This window comes from Aquarana catesbeiana, linkage group LG02 (assembly GCF_042186555.1).
Source record: "Aquarana catesbeiana isolate 2022-GZ linkage group LG02, ASM4218655v1, whole genome shotgun sequence".
NCBI lineage: Eukaryota > Metazoa > Chordata > Amphibia > Anura > Ranidae > Aquarana > Aquarana catesbeiana.
In genome coordinates, this window is record NC_133325.1 from 696,451,250 (window position 1) to 696,468,236 (window position 16,987).

Genomic DNA, 16,987 nt, shown 5'->3' on the forward strand with positions numbered 1-16,987 from the left:
AAATCCTTTGCAGTCAATTACAGCCTGAAGTCTGGAACGCATAGACATCACCAGACGCTGGGTTTCATCCCTGGTGATGCTCTGCCAGGCCTCTACTGCAACTGTTTTCAGTTCCTGCTTGCTCTTGGGGCATTTTCCCTTCAGTTTTGTCTTCAGCAAGTGAAATGCATGCTCAATCGGATTCAGGTCAGGTGATTGACTTGGCCATTGCATAACATTCCGCTTCTTTCCCTTAAAAAACTCTTTGGTTACTTTTGCAGTATGCTTCGGGTCATTGTCCATTTGCACTGTGAAGCGCCGTCCAATGAGTTCTGAAGCATTTTGCTGAATATGAGCAGATATTGCCCAAAACACTTTACAATTCATCCTGCTGCTTTTGTCAGCAGTCACGTCATCAATAAATACAAGAGAACCAGTTCCATTGGCAGCCATACATGCCCACACCATGACACTACCACCACCATGCTTCACTGATGAGGTGGTATGCTTTGGATCATGAGTAGTTCCTTTCCTTCTCCATACTCTTCTCTTCCCATCACTCTGGTACAATTGATCTTGGTCTCATCTGTCCATAGGATGTTGTTCCGGAACTGTGAAGACTTTTTTAGATGTTGTTTGGTAAACTTGAATCTGGACTTCCTGTTTTTGAGGCTCACCAATGGTTTACATCTTGTGGTGAACCCTCTGTATTCACTCTGGTGAAGTCTTCTCTTGATTGTTGACTTTGACACACATACACCTACCTTCTGGAGAGTGTTCTTGATCTGGCCAACTGTTGTGAAGGGTGATTTCTTCACCAGGGAAAGAATTCTTCGGTCATCCACCACAGTTGTTTTCCATGGTCTTCCGGGTCTTTTGGTGTTGCTGAGCTCACCGGTGCGTTCTTTCTTTTTAAGGATGTTCCAAACAGTTGATTTGGCCACACCTAATGTTTTTGCTATCTCTCTGATGGGTTTGTTTTGTTTTTTCAGCCTGTTGTAATTCCTACACCGTTCACCTGATTTGGATGTAAATACCCTCAAATTAAAGCTGAAAGTCTGCAGTTAAAGCGCATCTTGTTCGTTTAATTTAAAATCCATTGTGGTGGTGTATAGAGTCAAAAAGATTAGAATTGTGTCGATGTCCCAATATTTATGGACCTGACTGTATGTAGTGCAAGAGTCAGTTGACTAGATAAACATTGAACAGTTTGTTTAGGTGGACCTTCGCACTACAAGGTCATTGGTAAATGTAAAAGATTGTACAAGCAGATTATGTGTTGTCAGCGTTAGTTTCACTTTGCTACTGGGGCCCTATTTTCCTTGACATCATGGTTAAATGCAGCAGTGGATAACTGGGTTTTAGGTTTTCAGTTCATAGGCCCTCCACCAGTTTTTTTTTTTTTTTCAACAGAAGGAATGTTTATGTACATAGGTTGGAAGTTGGGACAGGGAGGGGTGGGAGGGAGGATGGGAGAGACAACAATAAGATGCAGAAACCAAAGTTCAGAAAAATAAATAGAGGGGGTCCATCCACTACACAACTCTTAGTGGGATGACAGAGCATGAATAAAAAAAGTCAACAAAGATTATCCAATCTATAGCCAGATGATAAAATCATGAGGTTCTGAGCTACCACCCAAGATGACCATATTTACATTGAATTTCTTGGTGCAATTGCATCCCATATAGGTAGATTTCCATGCAGAGGTCATTGGGGGGGCTGGTGCCTTCCATTTGAAAAGAAAAGTTTTCCTAGCATAGTATGCAGCATAGAAAATAAACAATTTGGTGTGCATATTAGTAGGAAGGTTATCAGTTATACCTAGTAAAAGGATCAGAGGATCCAGAGTATGGCGACTCCACTAATCACATCAATATCAGCGGATCAGCGGACAGGACCAAACCACATGAATAAAATTCCCCACTGCTCAGCAACACTTAGGATAGGTATTATCATTAGTACAGTAGATGGCCGACAGTGTATTATACCCTATGCATAAACTTCAATTGAACAAAACCGTCCCTAGCTGAAATCATAAGGTTGGGTTCACACTAGAGCACGGAGCACTCACAGCAGGAGGTCAGGTGTATCTCAATTCACTGGTTCAGTTACGATTTCAGCCTGAATTTTTTTTTAGGAGGGATGTATTGTTGGCCTTCACTACAATCTTAATCAGTTAAATTTGGCACATCTCACTGCCAAGCTTGAAATGTCTTCCTTGTGGTAGAGGCGACTTTACAGGTAAGTCTAAGATAAATTGACGATAAAGTTCTATCTATATTATGGGCCATTAGAAGCTTTTCAACAGAGTGAGAGGCCAGGGTCATGGGATCCGGAAAAACTGCACATGAACTTTATGCCTAAGCTGTAGAAACCTTAACTACATCTAGGAAGGAAGCTGAAATTGATGTTTCAGCTCTGTAATGGGAAGAAGACATTCTTCAGGCATGATGTGCCCTCCACCAGTTTAATGTGATCATACATAAGGGCAAGTAAACAGAGGCATTTGTGTTTTGCTTTATTTATTAAGCATTTCTGAGAAATCTGGAACACAATGTTTGAGTTAGATCTTATGGAGGTACCTGCTTTCAGGCAGCATTTGTCTGACTGAAACCTCTTACTGAGTTGTCCAATGAGCCATGTCTGTATAGTTCTGTGTGTGAATTGCAGCTTTAGCTGTTGCTTTCTGTAACGATACATAAGGCTATAGGAAGATAACATCTCAGCATAGGGAAAGGGGTGTCACCTACTGGTTAAAAGATACAAATATTATTATGCAATATTTCATATTTATCCTATTTTTTTTATAACTATAATATGTACAAAACCACTCTACATAGACAATATTCCAACAACTGAAAAAAGGTATTTCCCTACACACAGCTGCCTTTTAGTTGTTCATACAGCTGGAGCTCATTTGATGCAATATCTTGTCTCTTAGGCCCCATTCGCACTTGAAGACCCAGTGGGGTTCCCTGTGATTAGCTGCGGATGGAAAGCCCTGTTGAAAGTAACGGGAGGCTCATGGCTCCTGCAGCTGTCTACAACAAAACACATGTAAAACGCTCATGTAGCAATTACCTACAGATGATCTGTGTAGAGTGTCTGTGTCCAAGGCCTGATTGCTGCTTGGATCATTGTAAATTGGCATATATTTACCATATCTGTGGGATCCCCCTGGAAGCTGCAAATCACTGTAGTAGGCAGTGATCTCCCATGCCATGTGACTGCCCATTTACAAAGCATTCTCTGAGGTGATTCATGACCTCACTGCCCTGTCTCATCCAATCAGAGAATGCATCCTTGTCAAGCAAGTGACCTCATATGTTCAATAAGCAGCAGGGCAGCAGCTCAGCATGGGACCTAGCAAGCGGCAGTCAGTTTAGTAGCAGTGCCTACTACACTGATTTCCAGTTTCCACCAGGCTCCCACAGGTATGGACCAATGTAAGTATGTAAAAATATCCATAAGCGGAATTCATTCTTAAAGTGTTACTAAACCTAGGACCCTGCATTCACTACAGTGCCTTGAAAATTCATACCCCTTTAAATTTTCCACATTTTGTCATGTTGCAACCAAAAACATCAATGTACTTTATTGGGATTTTATGTGATAGACAAAAACAAAGTGGCACATAATTGTGAAGTGGAAGAAAACTGATAAATGGTTTTACATACACTTTAAAGCTGCCTCTAACAGCTGATCATGGGACTGGACCAAAGTGTTTTCAGAATAGTGTAGCAATAACTCTCGGTGGAGCTGCTGGTTTAAGCGGGCTTGTTACCTTCACTCTCCTTCCCTCTGTTTCACCGGCACCGGGTCTAGGGGTTCCGTTGAGTTTACCTCTGGACGACACACGCACCAACACTTGAGTACGTTTTCAATGCTTTAATAAACCATCAACGAAGGAAGTAGCAGGAAAGAGGCAGAAGGAGAACCGCAGAGGAAAACTCAAATACCTTTTAAGTAAGATTCTTGACAAATGTCCTTGGGGTTGGATATTTCAGTAGAATGCACTCCCTTGGTGGAACACACTCCTTGCACGGCTGGAAAGGCCTCTCTCACTAGCCTAGCAGCCAGTACGTAGCACGAACAAAAGTCTCTGCCACAGACTTGTTTGGGATGAACCCGTACGATCCTGTGCCACAGGATGTATTGTTTTTTTTGTGGTGAATGTCAGTCACTTGTCAGTGCTTGAACCTTTAAGCCAACCCGGCAACACTATGCTGTATAATCACTCTAGGATACATCCTCCAACCGAGTCACCAGGCCCCTCTCCAGACCAGCACGTTGCATGATCGTTCCATGACGGGTCCTCCCCTGGGATCTCCTCGGTTGTCCAGCTTCTTCCCTCTGGATAGACAGCTCAGGACCATTCCTCGGCCGCTGTGGTAGGCCCCAGACAAGCTTCTGGGCCCACCCCTGCGCCGCAGCAACGTGGGCCTCCGGAATGGAGGACCACGAGATAGCTCTCTTAAGCATACCTGTCGGCCAGGAGGGCCAGCAGGTGGCTGTAAAACGAACCCCAAAATATGGCGTCTGTCCCATAAATACCCTCCCCAGAATGCAACTCGGAGGACCACCTCCACCGAGTTGTCTCCGGGACAGAAGAGCATCCATACGCTTAGACACGTTGCCTTTCCAACACTAGCCAGCGGTAACAGCGACACCCACGGCTCAGTATGGAAACACACGCAACGTCAGCCAAGCTGGAACAGAGGCAAATCTAACCTTCCTAACGAACAAGTTACTAAAATTTACCTATCAGATGGTAGATCGCAAATCTGCCAGCGCTACAATAGGTAAGTATAGACATCTTTTCTTTACAGGCTTAGATAGAATAGGCTTAGAATGGGAGTGGCAGTAGGTTTAGCCGTCGATTACTATAAAGTAAAAAAAAAAGAGACAAAAAAAGCACAGCCATTTTTTTCAATGCCTTGTAAATTTTTTCACAGTCAACTAGTAGTAATATAGCATAGTGGATGTTTTTATTGGATGTTTTTATTTGCCATTTATTGAAACTACATTTACCTATTTGTCTTTCTTTAACATCTACAGAATTTTCTTTATTTTACAGCTAATTTGCATCTGCAAACTAGGCCAAGTCGTCCTTTGACAATTCAATCTGCACTACCATTTTCAGGAACGCTGCCTCAGCTTTGTAATTGGCTATGTCAGCTGCCTGTCCACAGAGTAGAGAATTACAAAAGTATAAGGAAGAACAACTGGGAAAAACCAACAGAAAAAGCACCTGTTTTTCAATAAAATTTGGCTGAAGAGAAGATGCAACTGCACGTCAGCACAATAAGAAATCAGAAACTTAACCAAGCTGTGGTTCTCTCTTACAATTGTTAAAAAAAAAAAAAAAAAGGTTCACCAATCTCATTTTTCACAGGAAAAGTGACAACTGCTTTAAAAACAAAAAAACTGTTTCTAAAGCAAAGATGCAACTAATTTGACACTGCATAGACTGATGTGTTAATCTTCCTTATGTAGCCATGGTGATAGCACCACTGACAAACAATCCGCCAAATCACCCCACTGCCAGACTTCATGCATCCTTTCCAGAGACAATGAACAGTCTTTTGCGTGCTTTGTTTTTGTTGTTTTATTGGGAAATACAACTTGGATAGGGATTGAGATATGGGATGCCCATAGAATTAATCATTGCCATCATATTTACAGGTTTCAATATACTTTGATCTGTTTAGAGCCTGAAGATAGAATGTGCACACTTGACTAAGTAGAAATCTTCTCCTGCAGCTCCCTGCAGACTGTTACTCCCTCTGCATCTCCTATGCAGACTATTGCTCCCTGCATCTCCATGCAGACTGTTGTTACTAATGCCGCGTACACACGAGCGGAATGTCCGACAGAAAAAGTCAGACAGGAGCTTTTCATCGTATATTCCAATCGTGTGTATGCCTCATCTGACTTTTGCCTTTGAAAATTCTGACGGACCTAGAAAGAGAACATGCTCTAAATATTTCTGCTGGAACCAATTCCTATCGGGAAAACCGCTGGTCTGTATGCTGTTCCGACGTACCAAAAACGACGCATGCTCTGAAGCAGGTACGAGACAGAAGCTATTGGCTACTGGCTATTGAACTTCCATTTTCTAGTCCCGTCGTACGTGTTGTACATCACCGTGTTCTGGACGGTCGGAATTTGGTGTGACTGTGTGTATGCAAGACAGCTTGAGCAGAATTCCTTCGGAAATCCGTCGGAAAAACCTTCAGAGTTTATTCCAACGGCAAAACCGGTTGTGTGTACAGGGCATAAGAGCTCTCCATCCATCACCACGTGAGGGACAGAAACATCACTTTTGACCGCGTAAAAGTAGTGGTATTAGTTCTCATCACCACCTGCCCAAACGTGCTTCTCCTTGCACACTAATGCCCCGTGTGTGGGCTCCATCGGACATTTTCCATCGGATTTTCCGACACACAAAGTTTGAGAGCAGGCTATAAAATTTTCCGACAGCAAAATCCGATCGCGTCAATTCCGACCGTGTGTGGCCTGTTCCGACGCACAAAGTGCCACGAATGCTCAGAAGAAATTCCGACACGGAACAGCTCGGTCTGGTAAAATTAGCGTTCGCAATGGATACAGCACTTTCGTCACGCTGCAATGTTAAAAATAGTTTAATACAGCGCACTCTCTTCTTCTTTATAATGTGAGAAGAATTAAGTAGTTTTGCTGCTCATATTCACACACACTTCTCACAAACTTCTTTTTTTTTTATTGGGATTACCTGAATATCTTGTTATTTGTCACATCTGACATAACTAATTTTTTTTTTTTATTTAAAGCCATTTTTTTGTTCGATTTTATGTTTGTATTTTTTCAAAGGCTGATCTTTGTTTAATGTTATTTTTAGTTTTACTCCAGAATATTTTTGTGTGTGTTTTGTGTCTCAAGTTACCACTACACCATTGATATCTTGTATTATTTAATCTCAAGGAGATTGTTTGGTGTTGGTGTCCCTTGTTAATTTCACATTGTATTTTTGAAATGTACCTGAATCCTCACCAACAAACTGTCCTTTTTGAAGGAAAACACACATAGGCAAGTATAATTCAAACCAAAATTCCTTTATTAAGGGCTCAGAACCAAACAAAGAGGGAGGCAACGCTGGAGAAACAGGAGAAATTAGCGAAGCCTTGGACCCCCAGGGCAGACATCAATTCTTGAACATCAAAATTGGTGGCCTGAGGAGTCCATATGTAAGGAAGTGCAGTCTGGTCCAGAAGTCCCAGAGATCCGGAAAGCAGCAGATGACATCTGTGTCCCCAGGCTGTGGTACCACAAGAGGCTGCATCTTTTGCCAGACCAGACTGGATCCAGGGTCATCACTTTCTGGTCTTCCTTCCACGCTTCCTTCCTGGCTGTGGCTCTGCTGTTGGAGATGTGGCAGGAGGAGGAGTAGGACCTGGAGGAGGAGGAGGACTAGGAGGACCTGGAGGAGAAGGAGGAGGAGGACCTGCAGGAGGAGGAGGAGGACCATGTGTGCGTTCACAAAGGTGTGTATCAGATATTATTTGGGCCCTCAACCCCTTATTAAGAGCCTCCAACATTAAGGACTCACACATGAGTTGTTGGCCCTCCTCCATCCTCTGCATTTTATAGACAATGATGGCAGCGAAGTCATCCCCCACGGTGTGTGGTGCTCCCAGGGCCTCTGTAGCCTTGCAAAAGAGGCCTATGGCAGCCTCCTCTAGGGCACTCCTTCTCCTGCCACTTTCTCTTTCCAGGTGTAGGGGAGGGACCTGCAGATCAGCCAGCCTGCTCGGCCCGGCCACCTCCTGGCTGAGACTTCCCTGTATATGAAAAAGGGACATGGTTTTAGTTTTTGCATCATCAATCACAATCCCAAATTAGTACTCCAAACTAACATCTAGTTAACATCATTGATTGGACAAGCAGAAATATTTAGAGGAATGCTATACCTGGCTCAAGCTGGGCTCCTCCACATGTTGTTGCCTGGAAGGCCCAGGTTGGGCGTCAGAAGCCTCAGCTGGGGGGGAAGGAAGCGTGGAAGGAAGACTGGAGAGTGATGACCCGGGTTCAGTCTGACCTGCCGGAAAATGCAGCCTGTCATAGTACCACATCCTGGGGACATAGATGTCATCTGCTGCTCCGGATCTCTGCGAATCCTGGACTATCTGGCGCTCCCTTAAATATGTGCTCCTCAGGCCATCAATTAAGATCTTCAAATATGTGATGTCTGCCGTGGGGATCACCTGCTTCACAATTTCCAACAATTGATCCAGCACTGCCTTCCTCTTTGTTTGGTTCCTATAATGTGGGTGGTTGATCTCCCACAGACAAGGCAGCTCCCTGAACATGTCAATGAATATTGCCATGAAGTCACTATCTTGAAAGATATCCATTTTCACTGCAAGACACAACACAAGACAAACCCTAATGTCAGGCCAAACTCTCCTAATCTTGTTACAATATAGGCCTCAATGTAGAAGCAGTATAGGCACAAGTATGTCTCTTACCTTCGTTCTTACGATCGGCGCCTCCAATGCTCCTTCCTCCGCTCACAGATCGTACATAATACGCACGTGTGGTACGCTTTATACACACTGTGCATGCGTGTAACTCCGCCCGCCCCTGACGTTCTTTCTAGTCTATTCCCCGCCCCTTTTCGTTCTGCGCAGTGGGGGAAGAGCACATGGCGGATACACAGCAGGTGCATGCTAATTACAGGAACGAGGAGGAGGAGGAGGACACATCCCGATCCAGAAGGAGATTTAAGGCCACAAATATGTCCTTTGGGGAGATGTTGGAGATGGTGGACATCCTGAAGAAGGCCGACTATGATGGAAAGTATGGGCCTTACCCCAACCCCAATATCAGAAAGGCCAAGATCATTGCGAAAGTGGTCAAAAGTCTGCACCGGAATTTCGGGGTACGACGATCGAAAGATCAGCTCAGGAAGCGGTGGTCGGACCTGAAATTAAGAGAGCCCGAACAGTACCGAAAGATCCGGAGAGTGCTGCAAAAATTGTTGTACAGTTTAAAAAGGCAACTTTAATGTTCATGGGCCCATTATTCGTTCGTATCAAACATTTTTCTTTCTGCCTCTAAAACACCATTGTTTAGGCCATATGCATTTTCCTACATTTTTTAGGGCCTACTTGTATGAAAAATATTTGGTTGTGTAGATGAGTTTGTTACTAGAATGAAATGCAAACTAAATTCTGTGTAAGGAGAGGACACTCAGCAGCTGTTTACACATCTGGACGCTGGAGCACTAGTGTGGGACACAAGAACACCCTTTTTATTAGGGGGCCCACACAGGTGCTCCAGTGTATACTATAGGGGTGTCTCCATCTGTGAAGCTTGTACAAGACAGGTAAAGTATTGCAGCTTGACAAAGGACAATAAAAATGCTACATCTTGGAACTCTGCCCAAATAGACACTTCCAAGCAATGTTTCATCTTTATATTTCGGCCATCAAATATCTGTGTGCTAATTATACCATTTTTGTTTTACATAGGGGAGAAAAGACTCGGAGGACACCCCTCATCCGAGGAGACCAGAGACCCCCACCTCTTGAAGAAGGGGAAATACCCGCAACACAAGCTGAGCAGGAGGAGGAAGAAGACGTGGTTGAACTAGTCACCACAACAGGTGAGTGTCTGCGACCACAGGCTCAGGTAAGAGATGGATGCCGTCAGATTTTTGATACCTGTTTTTGTTTGGTTTCTCTCTTTTTATGTGATCGTGATGTTGTTGGTCGAGATCCTTTCACATCAGAAAGTGCCCAGATCCTGATCGGGGAGATCATGGGGTGTAATTTAGAATTGGAAAACCTCAAGAAAAACATCAATGATGTTATTCAAAAAAATAATAACATCATTGATGTTTTGGGGCGAATTTAAAACCCCACAAAATCACTTTCTTTTTTTGTGTGCTACAATCTCAAAAATTTTTTAGCGATGTATCGAAAAGCCAAATTTGGAGGATGCACACAGTGTGCCAACATGTGCTATCTGGCATCACGGGAGATCAATGGACGCGTTTTGGGGGTGCAACCCCTTCCTCAATAATAAAGTAGCGGTGAGGAAGGGGTTGCTCCCCCAAAACACGTCCCTTGATCCCCCGTGATGGCAGCTAGCACATGTTGACATTCGTAAATTGGTGTGCATCTTCCAAATTTGGCTTTTCAAGGGGTGACTTCACCCCATCTGAACGCAATATCAAACACAGTTCCTAAATACTCATGTCTGATATTGCCTTCAAGTTTTACCATATGTGAACTTTGTAAGTTCAATTTTTTTGTCTTTCTTGTTGGTTTTACACATGCCTGTTTTATCGTAAATGGACATTTCTATTTTTGATAATGCCACCCCAAAAATTGTTATACAACAAACATGTTGGTTTGTTTTAAAAACACTTTCTAAATGCACATGTGATTGTGCAGGTATTAAAAAGTTTGTTAATCAAGAATGTGTGGATTATTGTCTCAACGCTACACTTTTGTGGTGATGTAATTGCTGTTTTCTGTGAAAATGGGGGTTATTTCCTAAGGGCAAATCCTGTTTGCACTACAAGTGCAGTTTCAGTGCAGTTTCAAGTGCACTGGTAGTGCAAAGTGTCTATGCCTTTAGTAAATAACACCCAACAGTGCTTTGTATAAAAGGTTACACAATCACGCCATTTTTAGGACTCCCCACATTGCTGTCAGGGTCAGCTAAAACAAACACAAGCAGTAAATGTCACCAAAGATTAGCTTGTTTTTTTTTTATTTGATAAATGCTTCACAAATTGTCTGGCATATTGATGGCCCCCCTAACCGCAAGGAACTCAAGGTATCTTAACCAGACATCACGGGCACTCAGGGAGGGCAAGCCAGGACGGCCACTTTCAAGCGCCGTCAGGGTTGTATCATGTAGAATTCCGGCCTCAGGCCCAACTGAGCCAGCATAGTTGGCAGAATGTTGGCATAAAAAATTATGTAGAACACAGCACGCCAAGATTATATGATTCAGTTTATACTCCGCCATATGGATGGGTGTCAGAAATAGGCGGAACCGGCTGGCCATGATTCCAAATGTGTTCTCCACCACTCTTCTGGCTCTGGCCAGCCGGTAATTAAAAACCCTCTGTTCCGGGGTGAGGGTCCTCATCGGGAATGGCCGCATAAGATGGTCCCCCAGCGCAAATGCTTCATCTGCTACGAAGACGAATGGGAGTCCTTCCACATTGTCCTCTGGAGGTGGCAAGTCCAAGCTGCCATTCTGGAGACGCCTGTAGAACTCCATCTGGGCGATGACTCCACCATCGGACATCCGGCCATTCTTCCCCACGTCCACATACAAGAAGTCGTAATTAGCCGACACCACCGCCAACATCACAATACTATTGAACCCCTTATAGTTGAAATAGTATGACCCCGAGTTGGGTGGTGGGACGATGTGGACGTGTTTCCCATCAATTGCCCCTCCGCAGTTAGGAAAGTCCCACCGCTGGGCAAAGTGGGAGGCCACAGTCTGCCATTCCTGTGGCGTGGAAGAAAACTGTTGAGGAAAACAAAAATAAATTAGTATTTTTGCACATAAACATGGCAAGCAGATTAGACACAAACATTCTTGGCCAACCTCCAGATAGCATTTAGTAAGGGGAATTGAACAACGCCAAAGTATAAGGTACACCTATCATATTCCCCCTCCCCCCCCCCTCTCATGGGCCATTTCTAACATTATAGGGGGGGTGAATCTTGGACAGGTAACCCTCTCCAATTCATTGAGAGATGAATGCCTAAATACAGGGTATGACTTGGAACAGCCCCTCCTTAGTTACACTATTGGCAGCCCACTGGACAGGTAAGAAGTGTCATAATACAAAGATATAAATACACACTGTACACATTTGAGCACATTTGGACATTCTGCTATTACCTATCAAGATAATAATAGGATACAAAAACTTTAAACAGTACCATTTGAAAGTATACAGGCAGGCCCTTGCACTACATGCTTTGGGGAATTCATCCATACATCTGAGCACTAAAGAGATGGGTATAGTGTGTATGGGTTTGGCAAAGTCAGCAGATAGATGATTGAGGATAGATAGAGAATTGGGATCAGCTGACTTAGCAGTTGGGGGGAGGGAGGGTTACTAAAAATGATTTGGGGACACCACAAAAAAAAAGCCTCTGCCACTCTGCCAGAATTTAAAGCACAAATCACATTTCTAAACCTTTTAGGGGGTATTTGGAGTAAAGCACTACTATGGAGCTGATAAAATACATTGTTAAGTGACTACATGAGGTGAATATAGGGCAGGAGAGCATGCTGGGGAGGTTAGTGAAGGCAAATATGTATGAAGGACTAAAAAAAAATTACATAAAAATCCAGCATGCATGAGGACAAAGGGGACATTCACAGCATATTACAATCATGGTAATTAGGGAATGAGTAAAGAAATACAATACATTAGCAAACATTATATACAATAAAATGTGATGTTAAAGGATAAAAATCTTACCTTCATATACTCCTTCTGCAGGACCTGGATGATGGCAGAACAGGTCTCTGGGATAATGATACCCAGAGCCTGGGGGGAGATGCCTGTTGAGAACTTCAAGTCCTGCAGGCTTCTCCCTGTCGCCAAGTACCGCAGGGTAGCGACGAGCCTCTGCTCCGAAGTGATGGCTTGCCTCATGCAGGTATCCTGCCTGCTGATATAGGGGGTCAGCGAAGCCAGCAGACGGTGAAATACGGGGTCCTTCATCCTGAGAAAGTTCCTTAAATCATCAGGATTATTCTCACGGATCTCACGGAGCAAAGGCATATGAGAGAACTGGTCACGCTGAAGCAACCAATTCTTGGTCCATGAACTCCTCCCCACCCTGTTCATGGACTGGACTTGTGTCAAGGTCAGGACCCCAACACCAAGCCCCCACACAGCACGAACTCTACGAGGAGTACGTATACGCAACATGGCTAGAAAACGGTCGGCTGCTCAGAACGAAGTAACAGAACGCACTGAAGAACAGCAAGGCCTGTGAAGAGCGACCTGAAAAACAGTAACGAACGAACAAGAACACAATGACTATAAGTCACGTGGAACTTGCTTGCACGCACTGAAGAGCAGATACAAACCCACAAGCACAAACTGAACAGCAGAAAACGATTTGAAAAACACGAGTATGAAAAAGCGCGAATCGTCTCTCAAACTTTTACTAACACGAGATTAGCAAAAGGAGCACCCAAAGGGTGCCGCACTTGGTTCTGAACTGGCCTTTTCTAGTCTCGTCGTACGTGGTTGACGTCACCGCGTTGTTGGCAATCGGAAATTTCTGACAACTTTGTGCGACCGTGTGTACGCAAAACAAGTTTGAGCCAACATCCGTCGGAAAAAATCCTAGGATTTTGTTGTCGGAATGTCCGAACAAAGTCCGACCGTGTGTACGGGGCATTAGTTTTCCTCCTGCACAACTTGTAGTTACATTAGGGTATAACACATCCTCTTCAAATGGGTATGAAGAACTCACTCTGTATAAGACCCTCTACTGGCTCTGGTGACTCGCTGCTACTAGGCCTGAGGCCTATAGAACCTCTCCCTGGAGGCCTAGTAGGTTAAAGTCTATTTTCTAGGAAATGGACTACTGCTCCCAGCCAGTCATACTTGCAAATCATGTGTTCCCTGGCCACACTGATTTGACACAAACATCCCCACAGTCTCTTCTCTGGTCCAGGACTCCTCACCATCCACCATGTGCATGATGAAGACTCTGCTAGTGACCATGTAGAAGCAGTTCCCTTACAGAATCCCTGGCACATCCTACAGCCATCCACTGTGGTAACTCTCACCGACCGTCCAACCTTTCAGCCCTGAGTCCTTGATGAGGAACTTTGCCGGACCATGCATTCCGACAGCTTCTCCTGCTCCTCTGCTCCAGGAGTTCCGTGCCACTGACCATGTGGTGACAGAAAAGAAAACAGATAATAAAAGAACCAATATACTCTGCGGTCAAATGTTATTAGGACAGACTAAAGGTGCTATTAACCACGTCTGTATAGGTTAGAGACAATTGCTAACACCAACCGTATGTGGGTGTGTTCCTCTGAATTCAAATGGCATATGACAAAAAACAGAAGAGAAAAGAGAATTCTTCAATGAGGAACGCGCAATGATCAATATTATAAATATGAATACTAATTTTATTGAAAAAATCACAATAATCACCAATCCAAAAATATACTGTAAAAACAGGTACCATCACCAATTAAAAAGGACAACATTGTCATGGACAGACGCAGATGGCCACCTCTCACAGCCAAACTCTCACACCAAGCAATTAAATTCATTCAGAAATTTGTGCATGAATGGTTACAACAATGAATTAGATGCACTGATATGCTGAAAGTCCTTGATAATCAGGAAAGGGCAGCAGATTGAGGCAGATGAATATTGCTTGGGTGATGGGGGAGTATGAAGACCGACCTGGTTATCAAGGTGGAAGACTCCTGAGATCAGGAGACCCAGAGCGGGGAAGGAGGGGAGGTGGGGGAAGGGTAGGGGGCCTATGGTGGGGAGACCACCAACAGAGGGGCCCAAGGCTGTTTCAACAGCAGCTATAGTGAGTATACACGCCTGTGTATTGAGTGTCTCTCTAGGCCTGTGGTGGCTCACAATGTTGGAGGCCAAATGCACATGACTTGGAGCTGAGCTGGGTGACTGTCTCTGTTAGCTGGATGCAGTGTGGTGGACACAAGGTGCTAATAATAATAACTGTCCCAGAGCTGGGATGTGTACAGGTTGAATCTCACCCAGTGTCGACTGCAGTCCTCTCCAGGAGCAGGAGTTGTAGCTGTCACCGTCTCCAGCAGGTGGATTAATACGATTGCAGATTGCTGTATCTTCCACAGGGTCATTTAATGTGCACGTCCTTTGGTGGTCCCGTGGAGGTAGGGATAGTGGTAAGCCTGGAGGGGTACCGCACCGGGGCCGGGTAGACTGGCGACCACATTCCTCCCCTCGTTCCGTTTCCGCGGATATGTACGGGCAACCGTTGTGGTTCAAGCCGGTGGTTACGGGGCTGGTGGGTGGGTCTGCAAGGCTGCCGGGACGCTATGGGCAGCGTGATGGCATCACTGCGTGATGGCATCTGCGAGGCTGCCGGGACGCTATGGGCAGCGTGATGGCATCACGCTGCCCATAGCGTCCCGGCAGCCTCGCAGAACCACCCACCAGCCCCGTAACCACCGGCTTGAACCACAACGGTTGCCCGTACATATCCGCGGAAACGGAATGAGGGGAGGAACGTGGTCGCCAGTCTACCCGGCCCCGGTGCGGTACCCCTCCAGGCTTACCACCATCCCTACCTCCACGGGACCGCCAACGGACGTGCACATTAAATGACCCTGTGGAAGATACAGCAATCTGCAATCGTATTAATCCACCTGCTGGAGACGGTGACAGCTACAACTCCTGCTCCTGGAGAGGACTGCAGTCGACACTGGGTGAGATTCAACCTGTACACATCCCAGCTCTCGGACAGTTATTATTAGCACCTTGTGTCCACCACACTGCATCCAGCTAACAGAGACAGTCACCCAGCTCAGCTCCAAGTCATGTGCATTTGGCCTCCAACATTGTGAGCCACCACAGGCCTAGAGAGACACTCAATACACAGGCGTGTATACTCACTATAGCTGCTGTTGAAACAGCCCTGGGTCCCTCTGTTGGTGGTCTCCCCACCATAGGCCCCCTACCCTTCCCCCACCTCCCCTCCTTCCCCGCTCTGGGTCTCCTGATCTCAGGAGTCTTCCACCTTGATAACCAGGTCGGTCTTCATACTCCCCCATCACCCAAGCAATATTCATCTGCCTCAATCTGCTGCCCTCTCCTGATTATCAAGGACTTTCAGCATATCAGTGCATCTAATTCATTGTTGTAACCATTCATGCACAAATTTCTGAATGAATTTAATTGCTTGGTGTGAGAGTTTGGCTGTGAGAGGTGGCCATCTGCATCTGTCCATGACAATGTTGTCCTTTTTAATTGGTGATGGTACCTGTTTTTACAGTATATTTTTGGATTGGTGATTATTGTGATTTTTTCAATAAAATTAGTATTTATATTTATAATATTGATCATTGCGTGTTCCTCATTGAAGAATTCTCTTTTCTCTTCTGTTTTTTGCCATGTGGTGACAGAGACATTGCCAGTGACTGTGTAAAGGCAATGTTCCCTCACAGTTCTCCCTCGGCCTCCTCCTGTGATCCCACACCCCCCAGATGGGGGTGTGATCCTGCAGCTGTCTAGCACTCCATTCCTCACGTCACCCAGTCAACTACTCCTCTCCAGCAGCATGTGACCTCAGCATATATAGGAGGCCCGCCCCCTGCCAATGCCAGTTAGGGATTGGTCAGAGCTCCCACATGTGCTGCCTGCCACTCCAGCTCTAGGCCCAGCCTCCTCTTCCAGAACATTCTCCCTGGAAGCAGGGGAGGCGCCTCAGAACTGAAATGCAAATGATCACACCCACTGCTACTCTAATCACTCCCAGCCCCAAGATCAAAACAGGCAGGCCTAGCTTGCAGCATAGGCCTTCCTAAATTTGCCTGTGCTGAACAAACCTAGTAAAACAAACCTTACTAGCACCTACCTTCTGGTAGAGGGTGCTACACTTAGACAAGCCAGACACAGAGAGAAGTCTTTAAGAACCCTGCTAAATATCATTTAACTGGTAATGTGACATGACTTCTAATCTATTTCTGAAAACCATATCTTTTTCATTGAAAAAAGAGGCCTCTAATAGTCATAGGCATGTGAAATAAATATCATACCAGGTGTAACTATGAAAGGAGGGGGAGAGTACAAATACATCATGGCTCCCTTTGACTCCTAGTGATCCTAAAGTGACTCTGAAATTAAAATAAATAACAAAGAGATCTTGTAAATGAAGAGACTTTATACTTAAAAGGTTCCAATGCCCATCTGTGGAATCCTCGCTCTGTTGCAGTGTAAAGCTATCAG